The sequence below is a fragment of the Anas platyrhynchos genome, chromosome 5 (assembly GCF_047663525.1).
Source record: "Anas platyrhynchos isolate ZD024472 breed Pekin duck chromosome 5, IASCAAS_PekinDuck_T2T, whole genome shotgun sequence".
NCBI classification, from domain to species: domain Eukaryota; kingdom Metazoa; phylum Chordata; class Aves; order Anseriformes; family Anatidae; genus Anas; species Anas platyrhynchos.
The window spans coordinates 52169321-52192073 of NC_092591.1; the positions used below are offsets into that span (position 1 = coordinate 52169321).

The 22753-nt window shown below is 39.5% G+C and overlaps 1 protein-coding gene across 1 annotated transcript in view; it reads left to right on the forward strand.

The window, feature by feature from the left end:
* Positions 1-22753, forward strand: part of TTC17 (tetratricopeptide repeat domain 17) — a 155351-nt gene that overhangs the window by 130092 nt on the left and 2506 nt on the right. Inside the window, 1 exon segment of the mRNA XM_038179844.2 lies at positions 12817-12885. The gene's annotated coding sequence lies outside the window, so the exon portion shown is untranslated.

The following is a 22753-nucleotide window of genomic DNA, read 5'->3' on the forward strand; positions in this document are numbered from 1 at the left end:
AAAGCCATGTTTTCGATATTAGGAGAAGTTCCATGCATGTCATTTGACCCCTAGAGTTAACTTAGGCAAAATACCTACAACCTTTAAATCTACTGTCTAAAATTACATTTGTCTGGGGAAAAAAAGTGCAGAGGTAGCTCTATATAGCCTTTGTTTGTATATATTATATATTGTGAAAGATTATGAAATAGACAGGTCCTCTTATTTATATAGAATTCAGACTTGAGGGAAATTAAAAATTTAAGTATAGTAAAATTTAGGAAAAACACTATAGGACTACAGCCATCAGACAGATAATTTCGGTGGGTAGCTTATTTAAAATGAATATTTATACTAAGTGGCAACCAGTTAAAAAAATCAGTTTCAGGGAAGATATTTTCTTGTATTATATTCTGGGAAGTTAGGCTCATAATAGCCAAAGTACTACGCAGTATGCAGCTAAATATAAAACAAAGTAAGCTCAGTTATCTAATATAGATATAAATATAAGTATTTGTGAAATCTATTTAGAGCAAGGGTGGGGTATTTCATACCTTAAAAAACAGAAGAAAAAGCTGAAGAGGGAATATTGTATACTTTAGCCAAAATCTCAACTGGCTATTTTTTCCCTTTTGCTGGATTTATTTCCTAACAGGAATAAAAAAGATATAAATAATCACATAATTTCAAAGAATAAGCATACCCAATGGTTAACAAATTCATAAGGTAAAAGTTGGGAAACAATTGGATTTTTGATTCCTGTGGACTGATCCTGCTCTCCTAAAATCAGCTGTAAAATTCCCTTTGGCTTCAAAGGGAGCTGAATTTCATGTCAGCTTTTTAAATATAATTTATTAACTATTTAGAATTTTGCTTGAAAATAACACTTCACTGTTTCTTTAAAATCAAAGTAACAAAAATGTTAGTTTAAAATATAAGTAAACAGGAGTAGCAAATACTGTAAAAAAAAAAAAAAAAGCTTTTAGGTGGATGCTATTATTAGGCTATCAGCTGATAATTTGATAAAAAGAATTCAGTCATATTTGTCTACTGTTTTTCAGTGGTTTGTAGAATTTAGATGTTTTATATTTTCCATTTAACAAATACAAGAGCTGAAACAAAAAAAGCCCTGCCCTTGCAGAACAAATACAGAAATATATTTTAGCAATTAAAACAGAGATGGTAAAGCTGCTGAATCTAAAACTTAGTTACTTAAGTACTAACATTTTGATATTAGCAGTAGAAAATAAATGAGAGAAATTTTTACATCAAGAAAAAACTTATTTTAATAAAATATATAAATTTGATCTTTCAGACATTAAAAAATATTTGTATTTATCAGTTTGAATTTGTAGTTTAGTAAATACATTGTTTCAAATAGGGAGAGATAATCTTCAAAGAGGGGTATTGGTAAGATTAAAACTTACAATTTGTATAAAGGGAAAATATTTTGATAAGAACAAACAGAATCAACAGAAGTCAGTTTGGGGTTTATTACTATCCGATGAATTCCTATAGTTCATACTAATTCATATTGTTCAAAGACTAAAATATCAGAACCATTACCCATCCTTACTGAATATATTTCTATAGAAAATTTATGTTTTTTTCCCTCTTTTGAAAAAATTGCTATTGACTTTTCTACAGAGAAACAAACAAATAAAGTCAGTAAATTTGATCTTAATTCACAAATGCTCCTTATCTTGAAGCAGATTTTACTTTGAAATTACTAATAGGAAATTATTTTGACTTTTTTTTTTTTAAGTTAATTTATGTAAGAAGCTTTTTGAAGTTTTTAATGTTGTCTTACTTATAACTGACTGCAGCTGGAATACAGCCCTTTTGTCAAATCGAATACTACACAAAATAATTAACAAAACATGTGGATGTAGATACAGTTACAATTATTAGGAACATTAATTTGCATTGTTGAATCTTAGTGGGGGGTTTGTTTTTTCTTAAGGCTTTTAAGCAGTTAGTGATGAAAATAAACTGAGATTTTAAAAAATCTATTTCAAATCTTCCTTAAAAACTTTCAAAATGTTTATAAACCTTTAGATGTGATTTGATATATTTTTGCCTGTTACATATAGGTTATTTATAAACCTTCTTACGATAAAAGATTTCTATTTATAGATAGTTCATATCACTAAACTGACTGAACAGTCGGGGTTAGATACTACTTGTTTGTAAGTTTAACTGAGACATACTTAACAGAACAATGAACCACATAAATATTCTGCATGAAGTTTTATCCAAATATTACCACTTGTAATAAGTAATGTATGTCAACTGTCCCATATTGATCATGTGCCTGGAAGCTGTCTTTTCTATTTCTACTTAGTACTGTTTGCTTTTGTTTTTTTTTTCTCCTTTTATAGCTTCCAGAATAATGAACACCATATCCCTGTTGTTTTTGAAATTTTAATAAATAATAAATACTGATTTTGTTTTGGTATAGAAAGAAATTAGTGACAGAAGGAGATATACAGCTATTGTGAACAGGTAACTTTGTGCAAGTGAAGTTTTAAAGTAAAGTTCTAAAGTAAGGGAAATAGTTTAAAAGAAAACTGCAAATTAAAAAAAAAAAAAAAAAAACTTGAATCAAAATATTTTAAAATGCTGCACATTTTTCAAGAGGGGGAAAGAGCTTTGTCACTTTGTTGCTGTATTCAAATTCAAAGAATACTATTAAAACTCATGATGCTAGTTCTACCACAGAACTTAGCTTTTCAAAAGACTGGCCATCTCCTTAAATTTAATTGAAACTATGTAAAAAATGGTGTGTTTTCATGTACCAAGTAAACCTAAAGGTTTACCCTGAAAAAAAATAGCTGCATATATATGAGCAATGGAGATATGAACACCCCAAAAGTAATTTTTTTCAAGGAAAATATTTATTTCTATTTAACTTTAAATCAATGGGCATATGTTTATTGGCCATATTTGTGCTATAATCAGTACAATAAACTAGGTTTTGCAAAACAAATGAAGGGTGGGTAGAGGTGGAGCTCTCTGAAACAGGAGAGAGCTGTGTGTGTGTAGTAGTTGGACATAAATAAAAATGTCAGGAACTTGTTCAGAAGTCCAACTTATTTGATTACAGTTCCCAGTAAAATACTACCTTAAATTTGAGTTTGCTAATTTTATGTGCTTCAGTGAAATCACATGCTTCTAAAAGGTTTATTAATAAGCTTAAATATGATTGTGATATTAAATATTTCATTAATTAGAAAAGTGAGTTCTGTAAGCCATTGTGTAAGACCAATATGGAAAACAGAACTGATGTATTAGTAATATGCTTCATTCTTTATTTATTAATGAATGGCTTTAGAGGTGAATAGTAAATTCTCTTGAATAAATTCACAAACGCATACCTCTATTACCTTTTATGAAAACGTTTTGTTCTCCCGTTGAACAAATTTTGTACCCTTTTTCTCTCTATAAATAATGCCAAAGTTGCTGAAAGGGTCAAGCATATTACCAGTTTGGTTTAAGTTCTGAAAAAAAGTTTTTCAAGCTTTTTATATTTCACGTTAAAATAAGGTAGATGTTGAAGATGATTCAATGTAATCCATTAATTTTAAATTTCCCAATGATGAAGATTCAGCTATAAATTATTATTACTTTCAGACATTATTATATAATTTGATGTGAATTTCTTCTGTAGGACACCATAAATATAAGACAAAGTCCTGCAGTCAAAATTCCCATTGATGGTAGTATCAGGTTAGACAAAGCAGGTACTGCAGGATTTGCAATGTAGTATCCAGAGTAATGCCTGCATTTGTGTCTGTAATCTTAAAACCAGAGAAATATCTACATTAGAGGTTTGAAATTTAGTATTTTTTTTAATACTACAGCTATCTAGATTTCTATTCTATTTACTAATAGAAGCCTTGCTGCCGTTTTCATTGTTAACGTTATTTCAGACAAGAAGACCCAATTTCTTGGTCTGTGTTCTCTAAAAGTCCAACCTGTCAGGATGAGAATTAATTATTATAGCTTTGATTAACTTTAAGCTTTCCCCCTCCCCTTTTCTCCCTGGTTAATTTGGGAGAGGGGAAAAATAGGACTCAGATTAGTATAATTTCCCAACTTGCATCAAATCCTCTGTTTCTGTAAGACAGATTCATGGGGTAATAATGACATGCTGCTACTAGTATGCATTTTTTAACCTAAAATATACCATTAATTAAATTTATTTCACTGAAAAAAAAATCCATTTAATTGGTCGGAGGTTGCAAATTGTGGTTTTAGTTATTAACTCTAAGTTTTAATGGTTGTTATTCTTATAGTAGCTGTATGCATCAGAATGCTATTTAAACAACCAGGCCTCATGCTTTTAAGATTTAAAGCAACCATTCAAATAATGTTCACTACAGTTCTATTACAATAATGTAGCAAATCCATATTTCATGATGTAAGGATATGAAATGAGCTGGCCGTGGGTGCACAAGGGCATCTAATGGGAGCTGAAAGGAGAGCATTCAGAATGCGAGGGTATCTGCATTTAAGTCAATTAACACCAGAAGTCTTTTTAAATAACTCCTGGCGATTTCAAAGTGGGATTCTTATCAAGTGATGGGTGTGAAGATGTGAAATTTATAGATGGCCTGGTCTACTGAAACCCAGCTGAAAGTGTCAGTGATCCCTGGCTCACGTGGTTGCAGTGACCGGTGGTGCTGCAGTTTGACTCCACGCTGAAGGGAGTTTGTTGGTGAGGTTGGGACGGGGTGGAGGCAGCGTCTGAGCTCTGTGGGCTGGAGGTGGGCCTGGACCCTTCGAGCTGCCCAGTTCTGGGATGCAGACAGCTTCAGGTCTACGGTAGTCGTCTGCACTACCCCAGTCCTCTAGACATTTGAGGTCAGGCCTCCTTCTGCAAAAATTACCTGGCTCCGTGTTAGTGCACAGTGCAGTTGGTTTTAATCAGGGGGTATTTTTCACAATATTCCTGTATGCTGTGTTCTGTGCTTAAGGGTTGTACCTTATTCCTTCTGCTGTGCTTAAGTGGAACTGAAACTTTAGGAATAGATACCTACTACTCTTTTTCCAAAGAAAAACTATTTTTATGTTGAACAGATTCCATATAAAATAGGTGGAATGTCACCATGCTGCTGGGGTGTTCATTCCTTACCACACGAGTTGGAAAGGGACATGGAGCTAGAAGGTACTGATGGCTGCCGTAAACTAACAACAGGTAAAAAGCAGATTGATGGTGATGGGTTCACTCGCCATCCACGAGGGCTCCACATGTGCCTCGCTTTCCAAATGTAATTGAAATTAAGAATTTTTCCCATATACCACCATTACTCTCTGCAATTTTCAGAGCTCACCAGTTGCACACAGAAGTGCCATGACAGTGCAGCATGGGTCGGACTGTCCTTCAGCTGCGTGGCCTATACGTGGTAGATAAGCTCTGGCAGGTCAAAAGGGAAAGAAATCTTAGCTATGCTGTGTTGATTCACAGTCTGCACCCTCTGCTCAGGTTACGAAGGAAGAGTGACAGAACAAAGTTTGAATTAATATGCTTGAACCCTGTCTTTTGTTAGACTTTGGCAGCTGGCTGGCTCCCTTTAGGAAGCACAGTAGGACAACCTCCAGTACCCTTACTGAGAGAGCAGAAATATCTTACCCTAATGCAGGAAGTGGCCACTTCATACTGCTTTGATCAGGAGTAAGAAGTTGGACCCACAACCCCTGTTTACAGATAGGTCTATAATGGAGTGACAATGTGTGCACAAATACCAGGCCCAACTCTTTTTCTTCAGTGCACATGCCTGATCCCTGATTGTTCCAACTATGTCTGGGTAGCTGGGGAAGACTAGGTTGCTATTAGCAATGGCTGGAAATCCTGCAGTATTCAGACAAATAATGGAAACCTTTTTATGAAATCTTCATTTAAAATTGGGGAGCTACAAAATCATATAGGATGGTAAGATATTGCCATGGCAAAGACTGACAAGACCTCATTCTTCATAAAAATCTGTAGGATCTGGTGTAATTTTTATGGAACAGTATTTATTTATTTATTATTTTCTCTGTCTTTCTTGCCTCTTTTTTTTCTCTCTCTCTTTTTTTTTTTCTTTTCTTTTTTTTTAACTCTTTTTTTTTTTTTTTCCTGCAAGAGATCCAAATCACACCTGGAATAGTTCTGTAAACAGAATGTTTCATTTTCTTTATATGGAAGTTCTGTACTTTGAGAGGTTGGAATTAAATGATCGTTAAGGTCCCTTCCAACCCAAACCATTTATGATTCTGTGAAGTCCACTGGATTTTGTTTCATTCCACTTAAATTGTGTCATGCTTGGTACTGCAGTGTTTGAAAGCTCTTCACTTGCTTGGTGATAACAAACGTGCTTTTCTGTTTGGGAATGGCTAGACCTTGTGTCCAGGAAGAGGAGGCTGTACCAGTTTGTCCAAGTTTAGGTGGACAGACCTCCATTTACAAATCATGAATATTTATTCTTGAGGACTAGATGCGGTGTATTTTTGGATGGTCTTCCTGAGTGAGTGTAAAAATGGATGTTCTGGTCATCCTGGTAGTGGATGGTTTCTGACCTTCATTACGATATGAAACAAAAAAAAATTCTAGCCAACCATTTCTGATCAGAGGGTGTTATTTTGTTATGCTAGCTTCTTAAGAGGGCAGGAGAAAAAAGAGGTATTTTATCTTTTGCAAGCAATTTAATTTAATATGGTGAGTTGAGGCCATTTGCCTAGGTGCCCTGCAATGTAAAAAAAAAATAAATAAAATAAAATCAAGTAGAAATAAGTAAAATATATTATTGTCAGAGTTTCTGGAGGAGAGATGGAATACCATCTCGCCCAAACTACAGCTGGGGAAGGACCTTGGGAGTGTACAGAATTGGTCTAAACACAGGAAAACCAAAGGGCTGTTTGGCAATAAGTTGTTTTCCTAGCTGAAGCCTTTCAGAAAGGTGAAGGGAAATAGAGCAAACTCATCAGCTGTCTCCTTACAAGCCAAAATAAATGACATGCACCAAGGTCATGATACATTTTGAGACAATCAGAGTCTTGAGGATTTTTCGACATGCTGAGCACTTCTCCCAGCCGAGATGGGTGGCGTGTGGTTCTTTTCTTCCACTGATAACTCATTCAAGAGGACTCGTGGTTTTGGACTACGGGGCTCGCGGCCTGCTTTTTAATTGTAGAATGATACTGAATATGAGGGGAGAAAAATAGAAGAGGTAATCGCTAAACGAAGCGTTGATCAGGTTAATTGGTCAGGTCTTCTGTCGGTCAGCCCACCAGTAGGAAAAATAAGTTCTGTCTTTCTTTTACCTCAGGTGGTTGCATGGCTCAGGTACTAAGTGCGTGTGGTGTGGCTCCCTTTCTTGCTGGTGGAAGCACAGGTTCTTCCTTTTGGTGACCTACTGTACGCAGTTTCATTACGTCCATTACTTACTGCTCTATTTATTAAACTTTCTTAATCTGCGACCTCCTGTTTGATTCCTCTTTCTTGCTGTTATGTTCTTGAAATCTTAATTTTTACCAAGATAGTGACTGTCTGTAATCACCACCTGGAAACTCACTCCCTTTCCCCCAAAGAACTGACTTGCTGACAGCAAGCCAAGGTAGGTAGCCAGCCTTGTGGCTACCGCAGGTACTTGCAGCTGCTTCCCCGTCCCCTGATGTCAAAAAAACAGCCATGCCTGATGAACCTTGTGGTTTTTTTTTCTGACACTGTGAGCGTCTTTAAGTTCTTTTGGAGCCTCCATTTCATGAAATACTTGTGAACACAGAGGGAAAGTTCCTGCCTTTGTGCGTACCAATGAATTTCCAAGCGGCACAGATGCAGCAGGTGGCAGAACCAGGTTTGTTGAGCCCGGGTGAGTGAAGCTCTGCCCATGGTGGTAGGGGATCTGTGCATTTCATGACAGTTCAAAGTCCATACGATCATCTAAGTTACAGCTGCCTTCTCTCGTGTTTCTCTTCAAATGAAATTATTCTTGTTAAAGGACATGGGTGATAAGAGATTCTGACGTTGGTATATTTAATTTCAATTTAAGGGGAAAAAAAATCCCCTATATTGTGTGTCTGTTGCTTCAGATCTTGTGATGGGTTGTTCAGGGCTGGCTGGTCTTCAGCTGGAAGTTGAAATAGATTGTACTGGAAGTCCCTGGGGGCGCGTTACGTTGGTTGGTTAAAGCAGGGGTCAGAAGACATGGATAGCACCTGTGCTGTAACACTCATCCTGTCTCTGTCGGTCCCCTTGCGGATGCTGTTGGCTCACAGTGACAAGCGAGGCCTTCAGAGGGACGGGGATACTCTCCTCTGACCCGTCCCCAGCAGCTGGCCTCGCTGCTGTTGTGGTGTCTCTGATGAGAGCACCCCGCTGAGCAGGAGATTGGGAAGAGGTAAAGACAGCCAAGGTCTGGGGTGTTCGAGACTGAGCTGGAGCAAGGACGGGGTGTAAAGTCAGCACTGTTTGACCTGTTCACATCTCTGTGCCTCGGTTTAACCCACCTATCATGACGGTCACCCTCAGCTACAATTATTATTACGAATGTGACTGTTACATAGCACCGGGGGTTATGCCTGATGCTCAGGAGAGGGCAGCGGGGCATTAGGAGCCCAGGGAGCTGCTGGCATGGCGGGGCAGGACACCTCACCCGGGGGTCTCTCACCTGTACTCAGGAGTTAGTATAACACGAGGGATCAGGGGAGGAATGACCACCCTCCTGCCCTACTTCAACCCCTCTGCCCCACTCCCAGTGTTGGGAAGGGTTCATTAATAGTGCTTGCTGTGAGGCTTTTCTCCTCAGTATCAGGAGACAGAAGATAAAGAGCAATCACACTGCTAAAATTATCTAGTTAAAGTCATATAAAATGTAGAGTAAATATTTATATGAAAAGCAGGTAAAACACAGGACAGAATTCTCCAGAAGGAACTAATTTCTTCAAGCACACCAAGAGCTGCATTTTAAGAGCAAGCCTAAGTTATGAAACACTTCCTTTAAAGGAACCATTTTGAAACATGCCATTTGATTTCCCTGGGCTTCTTTTCGTCGTTGGTAATGGTCCACCAGTATTAATTGATGGATGATTACTGATTTCACAAGTGCCTCTAAGTTAAGCTTCATTGTTTCTTAAAGAAATTGATACAATTTGGGGTCTTTCCTCCTAAAATCAAATGGAGTGAAAGCTAGTGGTAGCAAAGTCTTTTTTTTTTCTATTTTTTCTAGGACCACTGTAGGACTGGGGGAGATGTAGCCCTGGGTGAAAGCCTGGTGCAAACTCCATGTGAGAGCTACCTCCCACCAGAGCACGGCATCAGCAGCTCACTCACACGTTAGGAAATTAGGGACAAACAAGTCTGAGGCACCGCGTTTAGGAAAGAGCGAATTTCACCCTTTGGAAGGAAGGTGGCTACCCTCAGACATCCAGGTAGCGTGTTGTGCGTGCTTCAGTGACTTTCAGTGTTGCCATCGTGCCTTGTGGTAAACTGAGTTTTGTGTGATCCAGGGCATCGCCGTCACCTTGCACTGCGTGGCACAGAATCACCTTACGGCAGGGGTGACCCGAGTGAGTGAACAGCCCCACAGAGCACGGGAAGGGCATTTCTATGCTTAAAGTTAAGCGTTTGTGCAAGTCTCATGTCAAATTGGCCTTGCAAGCATGAAAGATGTCTGCTGGGGAAAGGAGAGGAGCGGTGGAGGAAGGCAGAGAGAAATCCTTCAAGGGGGTTATCCCTAGCTTACTCGGCTTCTGTAGAGTGGCACCAGGGCAGGAGAGCAGGGGAGCCTTTGCTACGTGCTGCTATGGGAGCTGCGTGTGTCTGGGTACATAGTGTGGTAACACGTCAGGTGCATGGCACCAGTGGACGCAGGAAAACGTGCATGTGTGTGTGGAGGGGTGCATGAGCTCTGCGCGATTCCCCATTTTCGTTTCTGTGGGATATGGTGCAATAAAAAAGTGAGGTAAATAAAACCGAGATACGAGCATTCTCAGGGGAATTGCATACATGGGCTTTTAAGATTTAACATTGGGCATGTAAACAGGAGAATAATTACCATAAGCAGCTAATGGCAGTTCTTGCATGTGCTCGTGGGACAGAATTCCTGGAAAAGAAGTTGGAAAAGTGAATGTTGCACAACCCATATAAACCCTTAAGTCTTTTCCAGTAAGTCCCAATGTCTCAGGAACCCCAATGTCTACAGAGACAGAAATTGCAGTGCCTGGGCTGCTGGAGCCAGGTTTCATTGTACGTGTATGTGCATATCTGTACATCCATGTGAGTTTATGGATGCGTTTTAGGGTCTGTCCTAAAGCAGGAATGGAATTTAGAAGGGAAGATACCTGTTCTGAAAATATAAAGGGAAGCCATTTTTTTTTTTCTCAGCTATGGCTAATTGTAGTTTCTGAAAGCATTGTGGTTTGTCCTGACAAAATGAGGTTTAAACAAGCGTATGTTTTGGAAACTTTGGCTAACCAGAGTCCTGGTGAAAGACAGTAGTGTTTCTGTAGTGCTTGGGTGTTTCGTGCAGCTTGCCCTTGGCACAAGAGGCAGAATTAGTTATCCGCAGTTGGCAGCAGGGAGGTACGGTGTTCCCCCTACCCATGCAAGGCAAAGTCGAGAGATGCCCTCTCATTTCATATGGAGCATGTTAAGAAGGGTATTTAACTAATTTAAAAGCAGACAGAAAGGTAAATGCAGCAACTGTTGTTTTGTTTTGTTTTTTTTTCCCCCCTTTGAGTTTGAATAGGAAAATAATTAAAGACAAGCATCGCATTTTATAAGCAATATATTAGTCTGCATGTGGAATTTCTTTATTGCAAATTACAGACCTAGGGCCTGATCCTGCTGTAAGGGACATTAGTGGCACATTTCCTATTGATTTCAGAAAGAAGGAGCAGACCTCAGCTTAACACGTGACAGGTGAAAGCTGCTCCTTTAGAAGGATGCTGCCCATTACTTCCAGGCCCCCAATTTATGCTTTCTTAGTGTCCCGAACAAAAGCTAGACGTGAATTGTACATATTGTAAGTGTAATGGGGATTGTTTGTAAATGTAAATGCTGTCTTTAACATTGCTGAACCAAAAATATAAAAGATTGTGCCAGTGAATGAAAGTGAAACTGGCTGAGAACAAAAGTGAAACCAACAGGCGCCTTTCACTCCCCAGGCTGAGGAAAATGCAGAAAAGTAAATCCTGGACAGGTGATGTTGAACAGTAAAATTGAATTTTAAAAATTTATTTACTTTTATTAGTGTAGAAAAGTGTTGCTAGTGACCCAGGTAAAGATTTTCCCTCTCTTAGTGTAGGTGCTTTTCTTGATGGTATCTCTTTAAAAAGTCAGGGTTGACAAGAAATGCCTTTTTTTTTAAATCTTTTTTTTTTTTTTTCTTTATGATGTTAAGGGCCATATCCATGTGTCCCACATGTTAACCCCCTTTTCCCTCTTCTTGCCTTGCATCACAGTTTTCTGAGCCATTTACACAAGTATGCTGACAGGAGCATGTGCTAGAGCAGCACAGGGCTCACCTTGTTTTGCAAAAATATGGGTGCCTGTTCAGCAAGTTCCTAGAGAAGGAAAAAAAAAAAAGTAGCTCTAAAAACATATGAAAATGAGGGTAGAATGTGTTTAATCTGTGAAATACTAAAAAAGGGAGACAGTGTAGCAAATGGGAGAGAGAGACATTCAGTTCTTCCTGCCTGGTCAGCAGGAGACAAATGCACAGAAAAGTGGGCAAAAGCCAAGCAAATAACAGCAGAGGGTAAAAAAAAAAGCATGGGGTGCCATGGGGAAAAAGAGAGAATGGAGGAAAGGAAAGGTTTAGATACGTTACCCTTGTGCAAAATGCTTTCTTGGTTAACTTTTGTCAATGTCTAGGAAATAGGGTGGAAAAATACGTGTGGCAACAGTCTGTAAGGATCTAAGCACTATGCGGAGGGGAAAATATATGGAAAGAGAAGAGTAAAAGATGGAAAAAAAGATTTCAACATAGGCAGATCTGGTTTTTTTTTCCTTAAAAAAAAAAAAAAAGCAAAGCAGTTTACTCATAAATGCCACACACTACACTACTGGGGTTTTCTGACCATGGCTTTCATTGATAATGTTTATTAAATGACAAAATTGAAGCAAGGGCTTTTTTGGGAAATTTACTATGCCGTGAATTTGTACTCATTACCTTAACTGTTTTTTGTCTGAAGTTTGTTTGAAAAGGCACAGAGAAAAAAAAAAAAAGGGCGTAAAAACGGTGTATAGACAGTGATTTTAGCTGGCAGCTGCCTCACAGGTGAAGGAGGAGGTAGAAGTCTCAAACCTGCAGGCCTGTGTAAATTCTGTGTTATAACAAATAAGTACGCAATAACACAAATCCCAGAAAAATGGGTAAAGCAAACGTCGTATTTATCTGGGAAGGTGTTCAACTTTTAAAACAGGGGAGGGAAAAGTTGTTGTGGGAAGGAGTATCTCAGGACTCTGTCCCTCATATAAATTGCTTTTAAAAAAAATAGATTTCAATTTATGTGAAATAAGGGATTTTTTTCTTTTTTAGTATAAGGTCATGCAATTTACAGATTAAATGATGCAAATGAGATGCAGTTTTCAGCAGTTCACAGGCCTTTAAGAACTCAAAAACAGGTTTGGAGATTCTCGAACTTGTGTTGAACACGTAGGGGGATAATTTTTGACACGACTACCTGACTTATCAAAAACAGTTTTGATGACCATAGTTAGAATATAATAGGAATTTTTTAAATGCTTTTCAGCATGAGAAATACAAAGCCTGGTGATGGCCAGATAATTTGAACGATCAGAAACAGGCCTAAATGTATAATAATTTTAATGTATTTTCTCTTACATTGTAGGGAATGTGGCACAGCCCCTGCTTCGGACAGAAAGACAGCCGTCCAAAGGAAATGAGCATCAATTCTCAGGTAACGTGCTGTTACTCATTGCTTTTGACATAGAAAGAAAATAACTTTTCTGTTAGGATTAAATAATACCTGACCCTTTGGCCTTTTCGGTTTTGTAGTTTGTCGGTGACATTTTGCACAAGCCCAAAGATTTTTGTTTTATTTTGGGAGAGGTGAGGAGGCAAAGTGTTGTGAGGGAGGGCACTAAATATGAAGTCCCTCTGAAGTCTGGTCAGTTGCATGAGAATAGCAGTGCTGCTTGTGTTGTACTGGATTTTCCCATTAAAACATGTAAGCAATAGGATGTTATAGGAAGATAGATGTATTTGTTAGCTGTGGTGTGTGTTTCAGTTCACCTTGTATTAGAATACCAAATAAATTTGGAGTGGTTGCTGTAATTTGTGGTTGGTCAAAGACAGGGCTAAAAAAAAATAGTTCTTTCTAATTGTTTGTGGCTTTGTTATATTCACAAATATATTTGATGTCGTAGCAATTAAAAATAGTCTGTTTTGATTAACTTGAAGGAAAGATACTTGTTTTTAAAGCATGCTGGTTAATTAAGCAAGAGTCAGTAAATGGCATAAAGCTATAGATAGGATGCTTTCTGATAATATGCAATTCCTTGAGGTCAAATTAGTCATTAAGTAAAATTTTCTGATCAGGGAAGAGGCTATATTTCTAAGAGGTTGTATATTTTGTGTGAGCTTATTGTACACCAATAGAGAAAGGAGCTGTGTTAAAGTGTTGGACGTGCTGTTGTATTACGGTTCATAACTTATTCTTTCTGGTCTAGATTGTTTATTTAACTCTGATAATTTAGACAAGAGTGAAATGTAAATCCCATTTACCAAATTGGTGTTTGTAGCATTTAAAAAAGAGAGAGATTAAAAATGGCTTGAAATCTCTAAAATCTATGATGTTGTTCTGCAGCCTTTTAAAAGGCAAAAATCCAAATAATAATATTTCCACTACCAAAATAATATACAATATTTAAGAACAATAGAAATTGTTGTTAGAAGGTCTTTGAAATAAACAATACGTTTAGATAGAGAGTTAGGATTTTGCAGTATTTTTCTTCCCATATTCTCCCTCCTTTTTGGAAAGGAAAATTGAAGGATTCCTTTTAAATATAAAATGAATAAACAAATACAATTGGAATGAAACGTTATGCTTGATATTTGGTGAAATTTCTTCTGTTAAAAGTATTTAGTTTTTTAAATGCAAGTGCTGTGAAATAGTCCATCTCAAAGTTTGTGGGTAGAAAATGTTTTAGCATTTTTGTTCATACCTGAGGAATCCATTTTAAAGTCCATTTTCCCTGTTTGCAAAATACATTTTTATTAGATCTATGTATTTGGGTTAAGACTTACTTAAAATTACTTAATTAGGTTATACTGAAATTCTAAGTGATTTAAAAAGAAGGATTATGGTAATATGACAAAACATAACACTATTTTCATTGAAATCCTTAAATAAAGCCCTTTTAACATGCCAATTTTAAAAATCTATAAATTTGTGGTGTTAAAATAGTACAAAATATAAAAAGGCCGAACTCATAATGGAATATATAATCCTGTACCAGTGAGCAGGGACTTTGTAGGTACGTCTGGAGTATGGCAGGAGGTCATTTACACCTTCAGTTTGTTTTTGAGCATTTCTCTTGTGGTATTGTCCTGTTTAAGACATTGTCATATATTCGTGGAATACTTGTAAAATGTTTGTGATTGATTAGTGAAGAGAAAATGTAGAGAAAGAGGGAAAAGTGTAGGTGCGCTAACCTGGATGGGCATTGATTGTGTTTTCCAAGGAAATTTTGAAAAATATACCAAAGTAAAAATTGCCACAGTAAGGAATAATTTTTAAATAATTACGTTTGTGCCGTTTGTAATAGCATAACTGTGAATTGTCTTTAAAAACCTCCTGTAAGTGTCTGAAAAACAGTACAACATAAAAAGGCTTTCCAATTGTGTTTTCTCTAGATAAATCTATTGGCTTGAAGGCTGATATAGGGGACAGGATACTAAAAAATAAACTGAAAAAAACAGCTATATACGTGCTTTTATTATCGATACTTTTTTTTTTTTTTTTTGAAGGAAAATGTGTATGTGTTTCTTTCCTCTCTGTTGATTGTGGTCTAAAATAAATAATAAATTTGTATTGATTTATTTTTTAAAAAAAAAAGTATTTGTATGAAAAAAACTGGCAGTAAGCTTGTTTAACTTGGTGTTTTAATTTTGGAGAAATAGCAGCATGTTTCTGGATATTTGCATTTGTTTGAGAGGCTGGAGCACAAGCCAGGTTTCTGTGTAGTCTGTCAGGCAGTTACACGTCTGAGCATGTTACAGTTTGTAGCACTACAAATTAGAGCCATTTGACTTGTATTTGCTGTATCGTGCTTTCTTAAAAAAAAATATTACAGATGAAAGAGACGTCCAGGACACAACTCTGTGTGTGCTGGGGGGTCTCGGGGTGCAGAGAGGCAGCTCCGGCGGGGGGCCGGTGAAACCCAGGGAGTTTTACTAGGAGGTTGTGCTGTGAATGAACTTATATTATCTCCCCCCCTTTGGTTTGTGACTGAAGATGGATTCTGACTGTGTGGGTTATTTTTTAAGCTCACAGTAGGTTATTTGCATGCACATCATTTGCTGCTTATTTTGCAGACCGGAGTTGGAAAAGTGCTGCATGTGTTAATCAGACGTACACTGGGCACCTATATGGGGAGCGTATGGGAAGCAGGAGAGGGCAAAGTGTGACAGAGTTTCCACACTACTTTCTCTGCACAGTGTTTACTCGTAATGTTGTCCCAAAGTTTCTGGGGTTTTGGGGGGGGGGGGCGGGCTCTGCGGCTGTTTGGGAGTTAATTCACTTCTTAGAATCTGTGTTTTGAAGTAAAAGTGGTAGAAAAAAAGAAAAAAAGAAAAGGAAAAAATAAAAAGAGTGTGAGAGGGCTGGTTGGCAGCGTTTTCAGGAGCTGCAGCGGGGACCGGGAGCACGGGAACCCGGCGGCCGCCTGGGCCGGGCCGGGCCGGGCCGTGAGGCGCTGCCACCACCACCACGGGCCGGGCCGGGCCGGGCCGGGGGCGGCCATGAGGAGCCGGGACCCGGTGTGGGGCCCGGCAGCGGCCCCGCCATGAGGCAGCGGCGGGCGCCGGGAGGGGAGAGGGGCCCGGGGTGGGCAGCCAGGGGCTGGCGGCGGCTGCGGAGCCCCCTCGGCGCCTCAGAGGGTTAACGGCGGGCGGCGGGCGGCTGGGAGTTGTAGGCGCCGCGGCATGCCGGGAGCGGGCGGAACGGGGCCGCGCCCGCCCGACATGGCGGCCGCCAGGGCCCGGCTGAACGGGCCCGCGGGGCAGGGGGGTCTCCGCGCTGTCCCCCGAGGGGACCGGGCGGCTCCTGGCTGCTTGGGGGGCACAAACTGAGCCAAAGCAGCCGTGTGAGGGGGAAGGAGCAAGATGCAAGCGGGAGGGGAAGCGCCTGGGAGTTGGAGCTGTGTGGGGACAGAGCACGGAGCGCCCCGGGCTCGGCTGTGGGGCAAGGAAGGGCGAGGAGGAAAATGTTACAAGATTGGTTTTTTTTACTAACGGCAGGGCCAGAGGGCGAGGTCAGGTGGTTGTTAAGCAGTCTGGTGTTTTCAGGGAATCTGTTCGTTAGCTTCTTCTGTTAGCTTCTTCTGTGTGGGAAGGGAAGAGAAATAAAAGTATATGAAACTAATCGTAAATGGACTCGAACTTTAACTCTTCCCCTTTGCTCTTAGAAGGGAGATCCTGAAAGATCCAGTTGCGTGCACCAGCAGCTACCTCAGCGTAGTTTTGCTTAATGAACTTAAGCTGGGCGTGTTGAAACGCTTCATGGGAATGGTACAGGGAAGGTTTCTGTTAGGCAATTTTGTTTTATTGTAGTAGCAATCCTCTGGAAGCACGGGAGAAAGCCGAAATTATTAGTTAATTAATAAATGATCGTGTGAAAAAAAAAAAAGAGGTGTTGAGATGACCTGAAAAATGGGAGTACCTTAGAGCTTTGTTTTCTGTCACACGTGATATAGTTCAGCACTGAGAGGAGGCATGCAAGGAACTGCAGAAGTTTTTGTATTTGTGTCAGAAAGTACATCATATTTTGCCAATAATCACCATCTGTAATATTGCTGTTAAAGTATATGTGGACAGATGTAAGTCTCAGCAAAGAAATGTGCTTTTTTTTGAGGGAAGGTGTGGTTCTAGTGGAGAGCAAACGGGCTTTTACTTACCAAAAGAAACTCTTGGTTGTACACAAAATGGGGTAAGAGTCTGTGTGCCTGCTTTTTATACCCTGGTTGTTTGGATTTGCAGAGTTAAACTGTTGAAGATGATTTGAGATTCAAAATCAGCAATTCCAGAGCAAAATAAAATACCATGAAAGAAAACGCCAGTGTCTATAATCTGTTGTAACATATTTTAAGCTTCGTAGTGTATAGCCTACTCTATTCACATCAGAAAAGAGCCATTGCTTTTCTAGTTCTTCCAAAAATAATTTTACTGGGTTCTGTTTACTTGTTTCAGTAACAGTGGAATTACATGAGTGCAGTAAATAGAATCTATTCTTCTTCTAAAAGTGTGTAACTTTAAATACCATATACATAGTGGAAGCTACATGTAAAGGGTGGGAAATACTTGAGGATGCCAAATGGAAGGACAGGATTTGTAATACCTATTTTCTAATCTCAAAGCCATAATCCACAGGTTTTGAAGGATGAAATAAACAAAGATAAATTAAATGTGATGAAATGCAATGTATTTTTAGGAAAAACAGGTTGTGGCAGAGTAACTTGTTATTTCATGTTATGTTAGGACAGAGAAAATACAATAGATGTAATATGTTTCATTGTCAGGTACAGTGATTTTGGACCATGGGGGGAAATTTGTAAAATGGAAAAAATTGGAACTAATGAAACTGTAATGCAACTTAGGAATGCACTGAGAGATAATAGATGGAAAGAGGATGTACTGATGGAAAGGAGGCTGCAATCTGAGTTTGTCTGACTGTGTCAGAAATTATTTAGTGTTTTCCGTAGTGACACTTGTGCAGAAGTCAAAGTGCAGGGAGGAAATTTCATGACGCACAGCTGGGAGACGGCATCAATAGAGAGTGGGATTGGAATATCCATGTACCAACAAGACGAAGTAAAACTAAGATTAATAGAATTTGATGGGATTTGCTGATGCAAATAGAAGCTAATCACAATCTCTCCTGGAAGAGCTCATCAGTTTGGCAGTGAATTAGTAGTTGGTGTAGTAGTCAGCAGCAGAATGATAGCATACTGCTAATGTGATGTGGCTGAGAGAATAAATAAATAAAAAAGGTGGTATCCTAGAATGTATTACGGGAGGGACTTCCACTGTCTACAGAAGATATTATTGTTGAAGCGTGTGGTTTTCGTGAGACCTTATCTGGAGCCCAGCTGATCACCCACATTCAGATAAACTGTTTCGAACAGATGGATTGAACAGATGCAGAAAAGGATTACATGGATGTTAAGAGGAATAGAGAGATCATTTCCTGAAAGACCCAAAGTTGACAATTACACAGTGGGTTTTTTTTGTTTGTTTTGTTTTATATATATATATATAAAACATATATATATATGGGAGGAAAAGAGCTATGTGAGCTCAAGGTGAGCATAAGCAAGCTCAGACAAAATGCATGTGAAGGGGATAATGAACACTTTGCTGGAAATTACAATAAAAGTTCTAACTATCAGATCACAGATATTCTGGAGAGGTTTCAAATGAAGTAGGAATCTAAATTTCTTTTAAAATGAAGTTTGATAAATTCACAAAAGAATGCCAGCATGTGGTTCTGCAGAGCAGTGGGGAGTTTGACTCAGCAATCCTGGATATCCCATCTCCTGTGCTGTTTTATAATGGATCGTGAGATGGATGTGTGCTTTTGCATTGGGCCCATTTTGAAAACGTTGTTCTTTGTCATCCTGGTTTCCTTTTTCATTAATCACGTTACTTTCTTTGGGACCCTTACCATCAGCAGAATGGTTCAGTTATATTCATGGAATCATAACGATGGGAGAAGATCTCCACGGTCATCTGGTCCAACCATCCCTCCGCCACCAGGATCACCCACTAAACCATTCACTATCAAGTGCTTCTCATCTGAATGGTTTGAATTGTGCTGGCAGAAAAGAAGCCATGCTTTCTACTCTGCTGACATCAACGTTTGGAGTTTGTCTACACTTTGGACATCTTGGATATCGAATAATGGCTAAAGGTGGACTCGCACAGCACTGCAGGACTTCTTTGTCCCTGGATGTGCTATTTGTAGACGTTTTCTTGGAACAACTTTTAGGAAAGTATTTAAATGAAAAGCTTGAAGTCATCTAGGGCAAGACAGCATTGCGTTCATGAATGTATGTATAATCAGCTCCCTTGGGATGTTACCTGGGGCCTTGTGTCTTTTTTCTGCTTTTGTTCTTAGACTCAGTAGTTTTTACACATAGCACTTAGCGCAGCACTGAAGAATTAACACAAGAACCTTAAAATTTAAGATCATTGCTTTCTGAGCAAGGCTGCCATAGCCCAGGCGGACATTTTAGATTTTTACCTGACGTCACTATTTGGGAAATTTGGAAAATTCCCAAAAAGCAGGGAAATAAACAGTCGCTGCTCAGCCATCCTTTCTTATTTTATCTTTCAGCCCATGACTGTCTCCGGTTATTCAGAGAGAGAAAGAATTTGTTTTAAGGAGGTAACTTTCCATTCAGTGGTCAATAGGAAACTAACCGATGGAATCAATCTAATCATCAACACATGCATTAAGTGCTACCAGTGGCACTTCTTCTAGTTGCTGAAACAGAGTAGTGAATGGATTATAGAGATTAAACTTCCTTCATCCCCCTAGAGGTGAACAAGTCATGTGAAAATGGAAGGCTCTTCTGGTAGGAGATGGAATGAAAGACTGGGAAGACAAAGAAAAGAAATATTATCTCTAAATGGTTTCTTGCACGCTTTCCCTGTAATAGATGGTAGCGTGTGAGCTGCAGACAGAAACTTGAAGCTTACAGGGCAGAAATGTGACTGTAAAGTGATTCTGTGAGTATGGAATGAAATGTTCTTGGTCATTATTTAACTTAGAATCATGAAAGATTTTTTTCTTCCATCCTCAGTTTGATTTTCTAAAGAAATATATACCCAGCATAGCATACACTTTCTCCTTTTCTTGTTCTTTTTGCATTAGAAGGAATTCGTGGTCTTTCCTGCTGTAATTCCGGGAACACAGCATTAGGAATACAGCAAAGGGAAATTTTCTGACCCGATGTGCCCATGTCATCCTACAAGGCTGTCTTTCCACTGCAAAAAGAGGCACTTTCACTCGTGTCAGCAGTTATTTTAATTCTCTCGTGCTGTGGTGCACCTTTTGGAATACAACTGGTCGGAGGAGCGAATTTATTAGTGAGAAGCGTGCGTGTAATAAGGCTGGTAATTACATCCACATTATTCAATAATGAAATCAAAACAGGAACAGAAGGTAATGTTTTAATATTAAAGATAAGGCGTTGATACTGTTATTAAGAGTAGAACTAATCCATTCTTTTGCTGGTTTATCGAGACAAGTATGGGTGATTCACGCCACCTGAATAGGTGGTCTCCTGCATGGGGGCATTTTTACGGTGTCTCCTGCCTTATTATGTAGTTCACTTCCTCTTGTTCTCAGAATGAAAAAACAAAGGAGAGGTAATGATCAGCCTCCCTATAAGCTCCTTCCGTGGGGAAAAAAAATAGCTCAGACCCCCTAAAATGATGGTAGAGTTGCTACAAAAGCTGTCGGATGTTGTTGTTATAGCAGCATCTACAGGAACAGAAATAGCAAGAAGAGAAAAATGCAGTTTGGCATTCCCTCGGTCTCTCTCCAACTTGCGAAAATATTAGGAGTGAAATGACATCTCTTGGAGCTACTTTTTCTGCAGTGCCTTCTTATGCAGAAACTTACCTTGAAATGTAATCAAAGCAAAATAACTAATAAGCAAGATAAAAATATTGTTTGCGCTTGTTCCAGGTGGTCATTTCTGTCTCAAGTGTTTCTGTGGAAGGAGGCCAAACGCTCGCTACTATTCTTATTCTGGTATTCAGGGAAATGACAGCTCGATTTAAAATACGAACGTGAAATGAGTTTTGCTGTCCCACCGTGGTGCACAAAGAATATTTCAGCTGGAGAAGACAGACCTCACCCGTCCGAGTGGGGCAATACCATCAATTCCCCAACATCTTATTGCCCTTTGGTACTATCTGGCAGATGGATCTCAGAGGAGGCACTCAAGGAAGAAGGATTTTTTCTGAAGGATACGGTGACAAAGCTCGTCTGCTGGAGCATGGGAGGGGGGAAGGAGGTTTGTGGAAGGGAGGAAATGCCGTGTGGTTTCCTGTCCCGCAGATAGGAGCCAGCTTGTGCTAGACAGAGCCCTTCTGTGGCATTGGTGGCATTGGATGGGGGTGGGAGGAGGGCTGTTGGCACAGCTCTGCATTCACTACGCCCCACAAAAGGAGCCAGTGAAAGAGGGACGAGTGTGTATAATACAGTGCAGTGGGTGAATAATAGGTTATAGTTGAGGAGACAAAGGTTTATTATCAAATGTAGTCCATCATCTGGGGCTGAAAGTGACCGCATCATGCGAGGTGACATTGCGTGTTGGCAGTGGCGTGAGGGACACGCATTCCTGAACTTTGTTCACTTCATGTGGACAAGGATCTGTATCACTTATCTACAGTTGCGAAACTGGGTAGCAGAGACATCAAGGATTAGACAATGAGAGCACAGTATTTTGTTTCCACAGATGATATTTTCAGCTCAAAATCAATACACTTCAGTGGGCTGCAGGATTGAGGAAGGTTAATCTTCTGTTGCCGTGGCCCATACCCTGTCTCTCCAATAAACGCGTTCTGCACTGGGGCTTGCAGCATGCACAACTAGTACAGTTCTTTTGCAGAAGTACTTATTTGATTTCCAGCATTGCTGGTGGCTTAAAAAACAAACCAACCAACCCAAACCAAAACTAAAAACAGGACCAAAAACCTTCACGTGCATGTGCTGCTCAAACCTTTTCCAGTGTTGCATGAGAAGGGGATCTGGAGCTCTCTGTTGTGATAATTTTTGGGAACTCTGAGCAGAAAATGGCAACAAAAAGGGGAATACTGAGGCTTTATGAGAGGCTGCTGAGCTCGATGGTTAATTGAGAGTAGGTAAAAGTAAAAAATCCCTGTATAAGGTACCAGAAGTTTATAGCGTCATTTATATTGTTTTCTGTTCGTTGTTAGAGGAATTGAACAGATCTTCTCATAAAGACCCACGCGAACCTGTGTGACATGCTAAATTTACAATCCAGACTTGACTGGTTAACACACAGATAACTCTTGCTTTAGTTTCTATTCAGTTGTCATTGGCACATTTATCTGGAGCGATCAGTTGTTGAGAAATCACGGATGTTAATCCCTAACACAGAAAGGTATGTTCCTGGTGCCTCGGTTTTATTGAAGAAAGAAGAATTCTTTCTTAAATAAAATGAATGTGTAGTTGTTACACGGTGTGGTAACCCCCCACAGCCTGGATGACGTGGTTTCAAGGACCTTGTGTTTCTGACTTGTGTTGGCAGGCTCCTGTCCCTCCAAGAGAAACTGCAGCCGAAAGCGTAGGGTTTGAGAAACATTCACATCACCAGCGGTGCTTGTTTGCCTACTTATTGTGACACTTTGTGTCACTATTTCTGTCTGTTTCTCTCAGAGGGCCCCTGTCAGCCTCCCCTGCACCTGTAAGTGGTGGAGTGGTAAGGGGTGGAGTAAGGGCCTCAGGACTGGAAATCCCAAGCCAAGGTGTCTTGCTTCAACCTCGAGTTAGGATTCACTGATATTTGGAG